The sequence below is a fragment of the Heliangelus exortis genome, chromosome 16 (assembly GCF_036169615.1).
Source record: "Heliangelus exortis chromosome 16, bHelExo1.hap1, whole genome shotgun sequence".
In the NCBI taxonomy this organism is placed as follows: Eukaryota; Metazoa; Chordata; class Aves; order Apodiformes; family Trochilidae; genus Heliangelus; species Heliangelus exortis.
The window spans coordinates 5,645,720-5,659,074 of NC_092437.1; the positions used below are offsets into that span (position 1 = coordinate 5,645,720).

Sequence of the window (13,355 nt, forward strand, 5' to 3'; positions counted from 1 at the left end):
TTCTATTTATCTGCTTGTTGACTAAGGAAGGCTTATGAAATTGTTCCTTACTAAGGTTTTTTTATATGGAAGCTTTTAAATGAAGATAGCTGAATAATGCCATGTAATTTGTATTAGAGGAACTCTCTAAGGCCTTTGTTTATTTGGTGAGTAGGAAGTTCTTAGTATGATAGTTAGCAGAAGCAAAATAGAAAAAATGCATGTTATGTCAATATTGGAAAATAATTATGGGTGGAGCTGGGTTTCTGAGACCATCTGTAGGCAACTAACTAAATGGCTTGGTTTTCAAATATTCTGAATACTGCAGACACAATACAGACATGTAATTCTTTAAAAATAGTTTTTGGGAAAAATTTTTGAACACAGAGTCTTAGAACAATTTGGGTTAGGAGGGACCTCTGGTGGTGATCTGGTCCAAAGCCAGAAGCTTAACGTTCTTTAGATTAGCTGTTTAGTTAGATTCAACTTCAGATTTGGTTTAGGTACCTCATGTCATGTAATTTTGTCAAAACTGTTCTTTTTTTGACGTATCTTGACACTTCTGTGAGCTTCTTCAGTACTTGTGTGGTAGGCAGCTATGTATAGAAATTGCTGAGATCAAAAAGAGGTTTAAAAGGTTACCATAAGACTTTGGAAACTGGGTATTGCTTAGGAATCCATTGGTTTAAGGAATATTACAAGCTCTCTGTTATGGGCTGACCTCTCGAAGTTAATTTCTTCAGATTATAAAACAAGTGCTATTAATTATTTTGCAAATGAAACATCCTATTGAGACCTAATGTCCCCATTTTCATTTTTTCCATTTCATGCTGATTGTTTTTTCAGAACTTGTCTTTCCTGCTTTTTGCATGCTCAGTGATGCTCTTATGTTCTCAGCATTTTAAGCTAATTGTAGCTACAGAATTTCACATTTTTGTTTCATTCTGGTTTTGCAGTCAAGAGGTTTGCAGTCAAGAGGTTTGGTTTAGAAAGACTGTCACTGTGACTTGCAAAGAAAGACTTCCACTCAGAAATGTTCTGAGAAATCCTGAGGTACTAACATAATTTCTGAGTTGTTTCCTTTGTGGACATCTTCTTCAGTTTTTAGGGGCGGGAAGGAGGAGATGACTTTTTTTGTATGCTAGCAGAGAATTAGATTGTGGCCTATGCTGTTCATAGACATTGGAATTAATTATTTGGTTTGATTTTATCCTCTGAAATACGTGGACTTTTTCCTTCTCTGTGTTGTTTCTTTGACTCGCATCTTCTGGCTTGTTCCATAAGATTTCCTTACTTGTATGGTGGTCTAGTTGTTCGCAGTCCTCATCTGTCTGTATCTTCTTAAAAACAAAATTCTCACCGTGAAAATTTTTCTATTTGAAGTGGGATGGCAGCATTCCTTTTTAATGTCTATTTTCTCTGTCCAAACACGGCTTGCCTCTGGCTAGAGTTCTTACATGTCTCTAAGGATTTTAATAATCCAGTTTGGAAGAGAGTGGAAAATCTATTTTACAAAGATTTTAAGTCTTTTAAACTGATTTTATTCTAAAATGAGTCCACTCCTTCCAAATTTAAATTCTTTTGTTGAAAGACAATGTTTTTCATTGTTCATTTTCACTTTTATAGAAAAAAAGACTACACAAAAAATCCATTTCAAAATTAACAGTGGAGTTCTTGATTATTTTTGAATGAAAAGATAATTCCAATACTACACACACTCAAAAAAAAAATATAGTAGATTTGTATTTTTCCACATTTGGGGAAGGCAGATGAGAAAAGTATGAAACATATTGTCTAGTACTTAAATTTTAGCTAAATTTCAGCAAGTACTAAAGAATAAAGCCATATGGGCTGTTTAACCTTTATCTCGTTACTTAAAACTGGACAAGAAATGAAAAAAGCATTATATACTTAGTTGTTCTACTTCCTTTCAACCCAGTCTAAGCCTATTTTATTGCATTTTTTTCAAAGCATATAATTTTTCAAATGTGTTCCAATATATCTAAAGTTTTTTGCCTTTTTCTCTTTGGTGATAGATTAAAAAAAACCAAAAAAACAAACAAAAAAAACTTATAAATGCTTAATAGATTGGTTCTTAACCCTGAAGGAAAATATTCTAAATACTTCCTCCCGGGTATGTCTCTAACTGGTTCAGCTGCTTTAGCTTAGAAATAAATGCCTTGGAGAATAAAAAAATGCATTAAAATATTTCTTCTGTTCTGAAATGACAGTAAAATGTATAGGCTGATAACCTGTTTCCTAATGTGTCATATAAATCTGCCCTTTCCCTTTCGATCTTAGGATATTAAAATTGCTTTATTTGGGGGCAGTTGATGCATTTTCTCATTCAAATGTGGATATGTATAAATGCACTGACAAGTACTTATTTTTCATAGGATCAGTACTTTGTTTTCCTTCGCTACATTTAGATAGAGATCTCTTCATTTACAGTAACTTTCTATTGATTGGTGTTAATTACTTTTTTGAAATTATTCTGATGAGTCACTGAGGTGTAGGTTTCTCAGACTAGCCCAGCAGGCTGCACAGTGAGAAGGGTTCAGGCTGTTTGTAATTTCTTACTCCTTCCACTCAACAGTCAAGTCGGGGGGGGGAGAATATTACATGCACAGGTACTTGGGTTCTTTCCTGTAGTAAGTACATAGGGATTCCCATAATTAGGAATTATATTGGAGTGAATCACACTTCCATTATCTACACAAATTAGAAGGAAGCAGAGACTGAGCTGCTGAAAATAGAGCACCTAAATCCTGACCCACTTGGAGTCAATACTTAAACTTTATCTTGATTTGAGTATGGCAGTGATTTCAGAAGGTCTTAAGGGAACGTACTGGTACAAATTTTCCCATGTTCTTTATTTGTAGCTGAGTCTGGACATGTTGACTGTCCCTAATTAAAGTAATCTAGGAAATTTAAGCAGCTGAGTTTGAAAGTTGGCTTTGAATGTGCATACTGCATCATACAGTAAATGTCTTGTAATACTTGAACATATAGGTATTTGCCAAGAATGGTGCCATATGAAATTATTTGGCAAATATATTATCCTCTTAAAACTATGGACTTTCTTTTCTTTCTTTTATTTATTTTTTATAAAATGGAAACTATTGCACATACTCTTTCATAAAGTAAACCTTTGTCTCTTACTATTTCATTATCAGCTCTCAATGGCACTGACATTAGGTAGCAATCACTCTAAAGAGAATGACCAGCATATGGGCTAAAGAAATATAACTGCTGCTTATCTTTTAGGAGATAAAATTACTTTTCTCTTTGTGAGACATGGAGGGACATGGTAAACAGTAAGAGCTCTGTCCTTTTGCCTTGAGTAGCAGAAGGTGAAAGTGAAAATGAAGGATGGTTCTAATAATGCTGAAAGCTATTTTTAGGCAAAGAGGTAAGGTGAGTTTTGAGTGATTTGCCTGGTTTTTCAGGAGAAACACAACATTTTTTAGACAAATCTTTCTTCTTCCTTTATGCATATTTTGGAAATAGTCAAGTGTGTGGCTGGAAAGAAGTTAAAGTTGTAATTAATACCTGGATGAAAGTATACAATTTACTTCAGTGTCATTGTGTTTGGTGGTAGTCCTTTGAGAGTGTACTGTAAATATTAAGGATTTCCACAGGCAGGAAAAAGAAATGCAACAGTTTTCAGTTCATGACTTTCAGTGGGTAATATAAAGGCAGTCCAAGAACAAAATGGAAATTTCATATTCAAGAAGTGTCTTGCGGAGCTTGTGGTGAGCCCTGTGCTTTGACACTTGTCCTTTCAGCCCAATCCCAGAAATAGTGTTTGTTACATTTGACACACTTTACTATTGGAACCTTGGTATGTGGGGTTTAGTATCTGCTCAACCATTCTCTGGTTTTAATATTTCCATGAATGGAAGCTATGTGAAGGCATGTTTAGTCTCAGTAAGTAATTGAACTTCTCTGTGACATATTAATTACACTGAAATCATGACTACTATAAAACAAACTTCAGACCTCATCTTGGGTAGTGTTATAGTTTAATGCTGGCCCAACGATTAAACAATGACAGATGCTCCCTATTAATCCCCCTCCCATCCCTGATAAAGAAAGGAGAGAGAATAAGGGAGAGAGGCTTCTGGGTTGGAAAGTAAACTACACAGCTTTAATAAACAGTAATGATAAAAGGAAAAATTACTAAATATATACAAATATACAGGAAAATTGATACCACGTTCCTCCCCCCTTTCCCTCAGTAACTCTCACGTCACCACCAAGGCTGCAGAGCAGCCCTGGGAAAATGCAGGCTGGACTCCTGATGTCAGCAGCTGTTGGGAGCTGGAGGCAGAAACACACAGATTCAGGCAGGTATGGATCAGGACCACAGGCACAGAATCCTCCCAGGATGCTGAGCAAACAGGGACAAGAGAAGGTTTTGACCCTCATGATCCCTCAAGTTTATAATGAGTATGACGTGTATGGGATGGAATACTCTGTTTGGTCAATTTTGGTCATTTATCTTGTCTGTTCCTCCCTAAAGGAGGATTGCAGGTGTGACCTCTTTACTCTTTTTCTCCTTCCGGAGGGCAAAATGTTCCTCAGAGCAGAGCAGTGGCCTTGGTTCTGCAGACCAGTCTGTAGCTGTAACTATAAACATCGTGTGCTATCAGTCCCAGGAGCAGACACTGTCTGAGGAACTTGCTGTTAATTTCAGCAAGTGCAGTTACTTACAAGAAACTTAGCTAAAAGCAAAACTACAAGACAAAAAAATTACTTTTCTCCTGGCCCAAACCAGGACAGGTAGGCAGGCATGCAAAGGTAACATTTCACTCCTTTTGGAATAAACTAATATTCACAAGTTAATTTTCTTTTGAGCCGAAAAAAAAAAAAGAAATAAAAGCAGCATCAAGGTTTTATTTTTTGCCTCTACAAACACTAGTTAGCATCAGTGTGGGTTGCACCATCCTACACTCAGCATCTAAATTCAGTAAGTTGTGTGTAACAAAGAGTCCATAGTCACTCTTTTAGGGGCCTGAATTCAAAACCTAGTGGCTTCTTTTTTGATTTAGACAAATTGCATCAAATGTGCATTACCCTGCAGGGCAGTGCTGTGCTAGCACTGTAATTGTTTGCTTGAAAGAAGTTAGTGTATAGCATATTGCTTATGTCTCTACACTGGGAATGGGGCTAGTTTTCCTCAGCTAGCTCAAGCATCTCTGACTGTATTGCTATTTAGCTGTTCTCAAGGCATGGTTTTGCCTGCAATTTAAATTTCCAACTTCAATCTAGCAGTCTTCTAGAAGTCTTAAGTATGCTTACTGCCTGAGCAGAATTTTTGGCCGTATATGGGCACATGGGCTAAAGAAGAACTGCAGAATAGGCATGAAAAAAATCAGTCCCAAAGCAAATATCCTGAGCTCAGTTTTTGCTATGACTGTAGGTGTTTTCTCTGCCAAGCTTACAACCAATAATATATTATGAAAGCACAGAAGATCAAGAAGATTGGGTTGCATAAATCTGCTCTTGAGTTTGCACTTTCTTGTACAGCAAAGATAGGCTTTGTGTCTTAGTCCCTAATTTGCAGAATAGACACAATCATAAATCCTTCCTGAGCTGATCAGAGGCTAAATATTTAACCAGCTATGTGTAATGCTCAGGGATTACAGTTATGAAGACCACAGAGGTATAAGAAAAGGGAGATCCTGAGAAGCTGATGATTGCATCTTCTCATTAGCACAATTAAGTAATGGGTGTACTTTTTGCTGCAGCTTGGGAAAGAGGATTGGGGATTTAAACGTACATAAATACCATCTGGATTAGCCCCTAATTTACAAGTGGTTGAGAGCTGGACTTGGGAGTGGAGGTATTGGTGTTATTCTCCCATATGTGCCCGTATCTGTTTGCTTATAGGGAGTCTGAAACTTTTAAAGGAAAATGTTTTCAAAATAGTGTGTAATACCTTAAATAGCTGTATTCTTTACTATGCATGTTCTTAAGATACTTAATATATTTCTCTTGTACAGAGAATAATTTTCAAGACAGATGTTTAGGTGAACAGATGCAAAGATATGCATCTACAACATGCTCCATAGGTTTTATTTACCAAACTTGAGGAAAACAGTTAATTTATTGTTCTAGAGATTGTGCTGTGAATCCCTCAAATCTGGCTTTATTTATACAGGAAAGCTGTGAGACTCTAGCAGAAATGGTCTCAATTTTATGTGGCCAAATGCAGTAAATGATGTTTCCTACTTGCAAAATTAGGTACTTTATTTATGGAAAATAAATGAGTTTATATCATTAAGATTTCCACTGCATTTCATCAAGAAACACATTCAGTCATAAACAATCCCTCAATAAAAAAACACTGTAATCTGATGTAGTTGTTAAAATGGTTACTTGTCTTGGTATTGTCATCTGCCAGAATTGCAAATATCTTGAACAGCTTTGTATCTGGGGAGACAAAGTTGAATGTTAGAAATGAATCAGCCAAGGTAGAGATGAGAAATAGGTTTTAATCTAAGAATTTTAGTGGGATTAATATTGTCAGTCACAAAATGTGAGTTGGCTATTGCCCTCCCCCTAGATCTGAGGGCAAAGATCAAAGGAGACCCCCTACGTCCACACAGAAAAGCCCAGAAGGGTTGCAGGGTATTAATAAAGTGAATCCTCTGGGGAGTAATGAAATTGGAATTGCTTTAGCCACAGTTTAAAGGTTAATGTTCTTGTAATGAATTATATGACAGCCTATAAATTCTGCTCTGCTCAGTTTGCAGTGTTGAGCTTTTTATTGTCTAAATTGGCTAGCTGGGTTATGGTTGTTTTTGGTTTTTTTAAATTCTTTTACTGACATGATGAAATGCAGAACTGTCTGGATCACTGTTGTCAGTGGCGAGGCCAGTTTATAGTGTGTATTTATTTTGTTTGTTTGCTTTTTAAGGACTCAATCAAAAAAAAAAACCCCAAACCAAAACAAGTTACAAAACTTGTTACAAAACAGTATTGCGGTGTTAAAACCCAAATTAGTATTTTTTTTTTTTTAATTTTACTCATCTGAGCCGGTTGGAGAGTAGCATCAAGTTTATTTCAGTCCTTGATATTTAGACTTTACAACAGTGGCTGGCAATTAGTTCACTTTGATAAAGATTCTTATCAGTGTTATGGGGGTTTTCGAGTTAACAATATGTTTTACTGTTTCCTTTCCCAGTACTCAGTCTTCTAGCTCTGATATTAACTGTGTTCTCTACTACTATGTCTTTATCCCGTTCTCAACTCACATAGAGGAATATCTCCAATTTGTTTGACCTGCCAAGAGGCTTAGTTTAACTGACGGGGCATAGAGACATGACAGTGCCTTTGTGAAATACGTTTCACTTTTACTTTACATTCTGCTCAGCATTTCCATCTGTGAAGTAAGAAAGGAGTCCTGGGAATAAACTGCTACAAATACTATCTTTCAGCTTAACAGACTCAAAGCATGGGATGCCTAGCCATAAGTATTTATATATCCTTTAGAACAGTATCAAGAATAGTTTATCTACAAAGCTAAGCCGAAAGATTTCTATTGTTGCTTTTTTACCATGTTACTTTCATGTCCCAGAATGAATAAACATTTGTATTAGTGCTGATATTTGGCACAGTAACCATTCAAAACTTACTAATTTCCTGTGTTACATACCAGCAGTAACTCTGATTATTTAACCACAGCTCCTTATTCCTTCATGTAGGGAAAAAACTGTTAACTTAGGAACCAAAGTGTAATAAAATAAACCTGGTAAACTAAAGTTTCTGTAGATTAATCTCAGCAAGTCGTTGACTGATAATCATAAACATTTAAAATGTATCAATGAAAAACAGTTTGGCTTTTAGACACAGTAAGAATTTGTGTAGAAAAGAGCATACTAAAAAAAAATCTTCTAAATTTGCTATCAGAAAATCAACTCGGGTTGCTTGAAATATTACTCAACACACTGATAGTTTCTTAGTGCACTTTCATAGTGCACTTAGACATTGTGTTCTTCTGCTATGAAAATGCATAGGAAAGGGTAAAGAGAGAAATAAATGCTCTGCAGGTTTTCTTTATGTAATTTCAAGTGAATTGTTCCATCGTTAGTGCAGTAGATAAGTGGACAAGTGAATCCACAATACAATTTGCATACCTGGTGTATGTAATAACTCTGTCATTCTGGTTATGAGAAATGGAATATACTATTCTCTTTATGCCTAGATTATAAAGTAGTTTGCATATTACCAAGGACTACTGTGCTTGTCCATCTTTCTGGAATCTTGGTGTGCTGAAACAAAGCTCTTGCCTGTATACAAAATTCCAAGAGCACCCTTCTTCTCTGAAAAGACGTTAACCCAATACTTTCTTCTAAAAACCTAGTATTGCCTATGACAAGAAGAGTTAAGAGTGCCATAGTTACTGTCCCTTTGCATCCTAACTGGGACATGTTCAGTCACTGTCCTGTGACAGAAGTTTCCGGCCAACATTCTACCCAGCTGGTGTTTAATTTTGGTCCTGGTGATAATGACCCAAATTCCATCATTTCTAAGAAGCCAGGTAGCTAAGTTGCCCAAGCACATTTCTCACTGAACATCATGACACTTCTGAGTATTGAGTGTGTTCTGCACCAGTGTTACTTCATTTAGACCTCAGAAGTCATTTTACTTTGTAAATTTTAGGCTATCAACAGGGCCTGCTGGGATGTTCAAGCAGAAAGAGACAGAATCAAGGCTTGGAAGAAAGGTGCTCTTTCATTTCTTATCCTTAAAATATCTGAATACACTGCATTCAGAAAGAATTTCAGTGATTATTTACCTATAAAGAAATATGCTTGGTCATTTGAAGTTCACATACAGTGAAGGGCTGTATGTTTTAACTGGCTCTTGTTAGTTCTCTGACATGTAAAATCAGTAATGTTGTGATTGTGTTTCAAGGCTCTCTTGTATATATATTTTTCTATTTAAATCTAATCCCTCTTTAGAAATCACAGAACCCTAAAAACATTTGGGCTGGAAGGGATTCATGGAGCTTATTCAGGCCTCAAGCTTCCTGTTCAAAGCAGGGCCCTTTTGTAAGTTAAATGAGGTTACTGATTTGTTTATCTCTGGTTACCAGTTTGTTCATCTCTGTCTAGCAATGAGTGTTCCAAGACTGGACACAATATTAGAGAACCAGATGCATCTTCTCGTGCCAAGCAGAGGGGAACAATCATTTCTCTTGGCTTGCAGGCTACAGACTTCTCATGCAGTTAGCTTTTGTCACTGCAAGGGCTCGCTGCTGACTCCTCTCCAATGTGTCTTGCGCCAGGATCCAAAACTCCTGGAGAGCTGCTAATTAGCCAGACAGTTCCTGGCCTGTTCTTCTTGTAGTTGAGTCCTTGTTATAAAATCCCTCTCAGTTCCTTCTCAACACTGATGCCCCTTACCTGAATCAGTTTTGTAGTAAACTTTGGAAAAGGCTGCTTGAAAAAGATATTGCATATTGGTTAATTAGGGTGAAATACTGGGTAAGCATTTCTCATTGGTGACAAAGTAGCTAAATCAGCTGACTTCATATGCAGATTTAGTCTGTTTGTTCCCTGTTCAGCTAGTGCATTCTGGCTTACATTACGGTCTGTCTCAGTACTTGCACCTTTTTTTGGCATTGCTTGTATAATTTCAAGTCTGTGATCAGTCAGTCATCCTTAAATGGTTGTGCATTTTCTCAAACGTGGGCAAAGAGGCTGCTTCTGATCTGAAGTGGGGATTGTGGGGATTTTTTTTAATGCAAAGGACATATGCTATACTCTGCATATAAAAGCACCACTAATGCTACTAAAATAGCTTTTAGTCTGATATACAACTAATACATCTTCAATCCAGCCTTATTGAATTAATAAATAAAGGTACCCACTGATTAGGAGGTATCTGTCCTACATAGGTCTCAAAGAGTTTAATCCTGTTGACATGTCTGCATCTTCATTTTTGCAGGAGTAACTGTGGTCCAGCAATGTGAAGTAACCTTCACAAGTCTGCCCAGCAGATCAGTGGTGGAATAGTTTGTTGCCACAGAGCTGGACAATGTTACTTGAGCTTCTGCAGCACAACTAAATAATCATTCTGAAATGCAGAGTACTGAGTAGTATTGTAATGTAGTTGATCCTCACTAGATAGAATTGCTAAGTGTTTCATTAGCTCTTCATCTGTTTAAACGTGAACATAGTGAATGTATCTGTAGTAATAAGTATCCTGAAAAAGTGGATGAAACCCTCTGATCATGTTTTTCAATATTAAAAAAACAAAACAAACAAAAAAAAAAAAAAACAACATGAAAAATAGAAACCTACAAAACCCCTCACTTTTTTCCATTTATTCCCAAAATGCAAATCCAGTTCCCTGTCTGGTGAGAAGTTCAGTCTTCAGCTAAAATCCTTTGCTGCTTTTGGACTGAGTTTATTTATATTTGTTTTATACATGTTTATCCTTGGGGTGAGCCCATCGGTGATGAGAATTCCAGACTTTGTGGAACAAAATGCAAAGGAAGCATTTCATAACTGGAGAAAGCAAGGAGAGGAAGAGAAGGCGCTACTCGCATGCAATTTTAAGTGTCCCAGTACACATACATTCAAAGCCCTCATGCCCTTTAATGTATTTATCCATAGTGTTAAGCCTTCCATTCTGAGGCTGTAAAAATGTGTGTAGCTGAGTACGCTGAATTATTTGGGAGACTTTGCCAATAAGGGCTTGTTGTTTAAAAGGAGAAATGAGACTGTTTTTATTAGCCGGAGTGAAATCCTTTCACTGGAATAATTTTGGTAAATTTCACATACTTTTATGTAACTGTCACTGGTAAATCCTTTAGAATCAAATTAATAATGACAGTGAGAGAGTAGACTATTTTTAAATGTAGATAATGATGTAGTTCCAGGTGCCAGGAATGCTGTATTGCACAATTTCTACACCACTCAGTGCATAAGCCATTCAGTTACTACATTTAGTGAAGTGGCAATCTATTTAGAAAAGAGGGATGATATTAAATATTGTCTTAGCTTTTAAGGGGATTAAACATTTGAAATAATGCAGATTAATTTGTCATAACTTCATATGCATTTTGCATTTCGAAGTATTCTGAAAAGTCTGTAGTCAATTTTTATGTTTAAATTGTGAGCAGCAGCTCCACTTTAATTTTAACATTTGCAGAGTTAACAATTTGGGTCTGTTTTCATTCTTCATTGCAGACAAACTTTCTGTGTGCAGTGGTCATCAGACAATGATTTGACCTAGTATGTTGTGGTTTCAGTGCTACATCTGTAAGAAGGACTTCAGTAAAGAAGAAAGCACCTAATTTGTGAACTGCCACTAAGAAGGTGATTGTTGAAGATTGAAGAGGCTAACCAAGTTTCTGGATTTTCTTCCCAATTTTTTCCTGTTCCCAGAGCAGAGTTAAGGTGAGTCTGGAGCCATTTAGTAAAACTCAAAAGTTTGTAGCATTTATGTACCTTATTTTGGTTTGGTTTGGGTTTTTTTGTTTTTTTTTCCCAATTGCTGTTGCAATGGCTGAATTATTGTTCCTACTGATTAAGTCTTAGTGTCTATAAGTGCTTTCTGCTGCTGGAAACAACGGGGGCAGGAATTCCTGGTGCTGGTAGAAGCAGTTGGTTTCACAGTAGGGAAGGGACTGATGGGGTGGGGGGTGCCCACACCCATCCGTTTCCTGTGGTTTCTGACAATGCGCCATGCCAGTCATGAACAGCTTCAGAGTGAGTGTCAACAACCCTTGTGCATTACAATTATTCATGGAATGGTAAATAATTAGGAAGGACAGGACACTTTTTCAAGTCTGTTAGGTTCCCTATTAAGTGTGTATCCAAGAATGAGTTATAAAGGCCACATATAGAAAGCAGAGGTGGAAACACTGTGGAGAGAAAGGACTGAAAAACATCCTTGATTAGATGTTTGCAGTTCCTTCTAATCTTAAAGACCATAAATATACAGAAATTAATTTTCTAACACTTGTCTGTAACATTCAGCTTTGCCTTGAATTTTCTAAAGTTTTTAGTGTGTTAACACTAACACACTAAAGACTGCTGAAAAATAAGGATCAGTGCCCGCATTATGATGCAAAAGTCAGCAATTAAAAGCAGACAGAGTGGAAGGCAAGTCTAAGCCAAAGAAGGTCAATCATTACCTGTTATTATTGGCTTTCACTTGTTGAAGGCTTAACTGAGAATGCTCAAAGTACTTCTTGGTCCAGTACATTCCCAAACTAATACAAACCTTAGTGATCAAGGAAATGGCAAGGGGAGTGAATTATTGTATTCTTGGGTGGGTTTGTTTTGGGTTTTTTTTCCCCTCTCTTCTTTTTACCTTCTGAAGGATATTTCATATTAAAATTTACTTATAGCTGAACAACTTTTCAGTATCAAGTTCTGCTGCTTTCTTAAGTTTGGGACTGAGCTTGGAGCTCCAGAGTATAAATGCATATGTACTACACTGTTGTCAGATTTTTTAATTTTCTGTTTCTCTTTCATCTAGCATTAGCTTGATTTCAGGAGGCTCAGGAAGCTCTCACTTTCCTGTCCACTCTGCCTGACTGCTGTAATGAAAAACTAACTAAGGACCAAATGATACAATTGAAAGTGTCCTCCTGCATTTATTAAGAGACCTCAGATATGCCCTTACTCTTAACAACAGATCATGTCTCAAGAGGTCTGGGTTTGATTTCCAGTTTAGGCTCCAAGCAAGTAAATCACTTCATCTTTCTCTGTCAGTTTTATTTATTTAAAACAAATACTTACAATAATTGCCTGTCTCTAAAATGTAGAAGACAAAACAAGCCTTTTATACGTTTATAGTAATTCCTGGATTTTAGCTTCAATCTCATCTGTGATAGATGAGCAATGCTCAGAAACTGCATGTTTCATCTGGCTTTGTAATCTTTCTTAATTTAACTTGTGCTCATGAGTATTCATCCCTGAAGACAATGATATTAATCCAGTCTTAATGGAATTATTTTTTCTTTATTTTTACTCATCTGGTAATTATACTTTGCTATCTGATTCTTTTGTGACTCTTCAAGAAAGACTCAAACCCAATAACCTTTTTGCTTCTGCACTAGACCCAGTTCTAAAGAAATGAAAGTTCTTGTATCAATTTTTTAAAAGCATGAAAATCTGCTAGGGTGTGTTCATATGGTGTTATGAAGGTTGCTTAAAAGTTTCAGATTTTAAAATATAGGGGGGACCATTTGTTCAAGCTGTTTCTGAAAGACAATCTAATATTGTAACTAGTTGAAATAAGTACCCCTAAAAGAATCCTTGATTAATTGAGATCACTGATTTCCTGTTTTGCTACCAGTAGGTTTTTGTCCAGAAACCTATACTATTAGTTATGTACACTGTTGGTAG

The 13,355-nt window shown here is 36.5% G+C and overlaps 1 protein-coding gene and 1 long non-coding RNA gene across 3 annotated transcripts in view; one reads left to right on the top strand and one right to left on the bottom strand.

The window, feature by feature from the left end:
• Nucleotides 1–13,355, bottom strand: part of TUBB1 (tubulin beta 1 class VI) — a 340,778-nt gene that overhangs the window by 206,483 nt on the left and 120,940 nt on the right. The gene's annotated exons all lie outside the window — the stretch shown is intronic.
• LOC139803736 (uncharacterized) overlaps nt 11,253–13,355 on the top strand; it is a 93,258-nt gene continuing 91,155 nt past the window's right edge. The window contains exon 1 of the long non-coding RNA XR_011729147.1: nt 11,253–11,396. This is a non-coding gene — a long non-coding RNA (uncharacterized lncRNA). The remainder of the gene's footprint in view (nt 11,397–13,355) is intronic.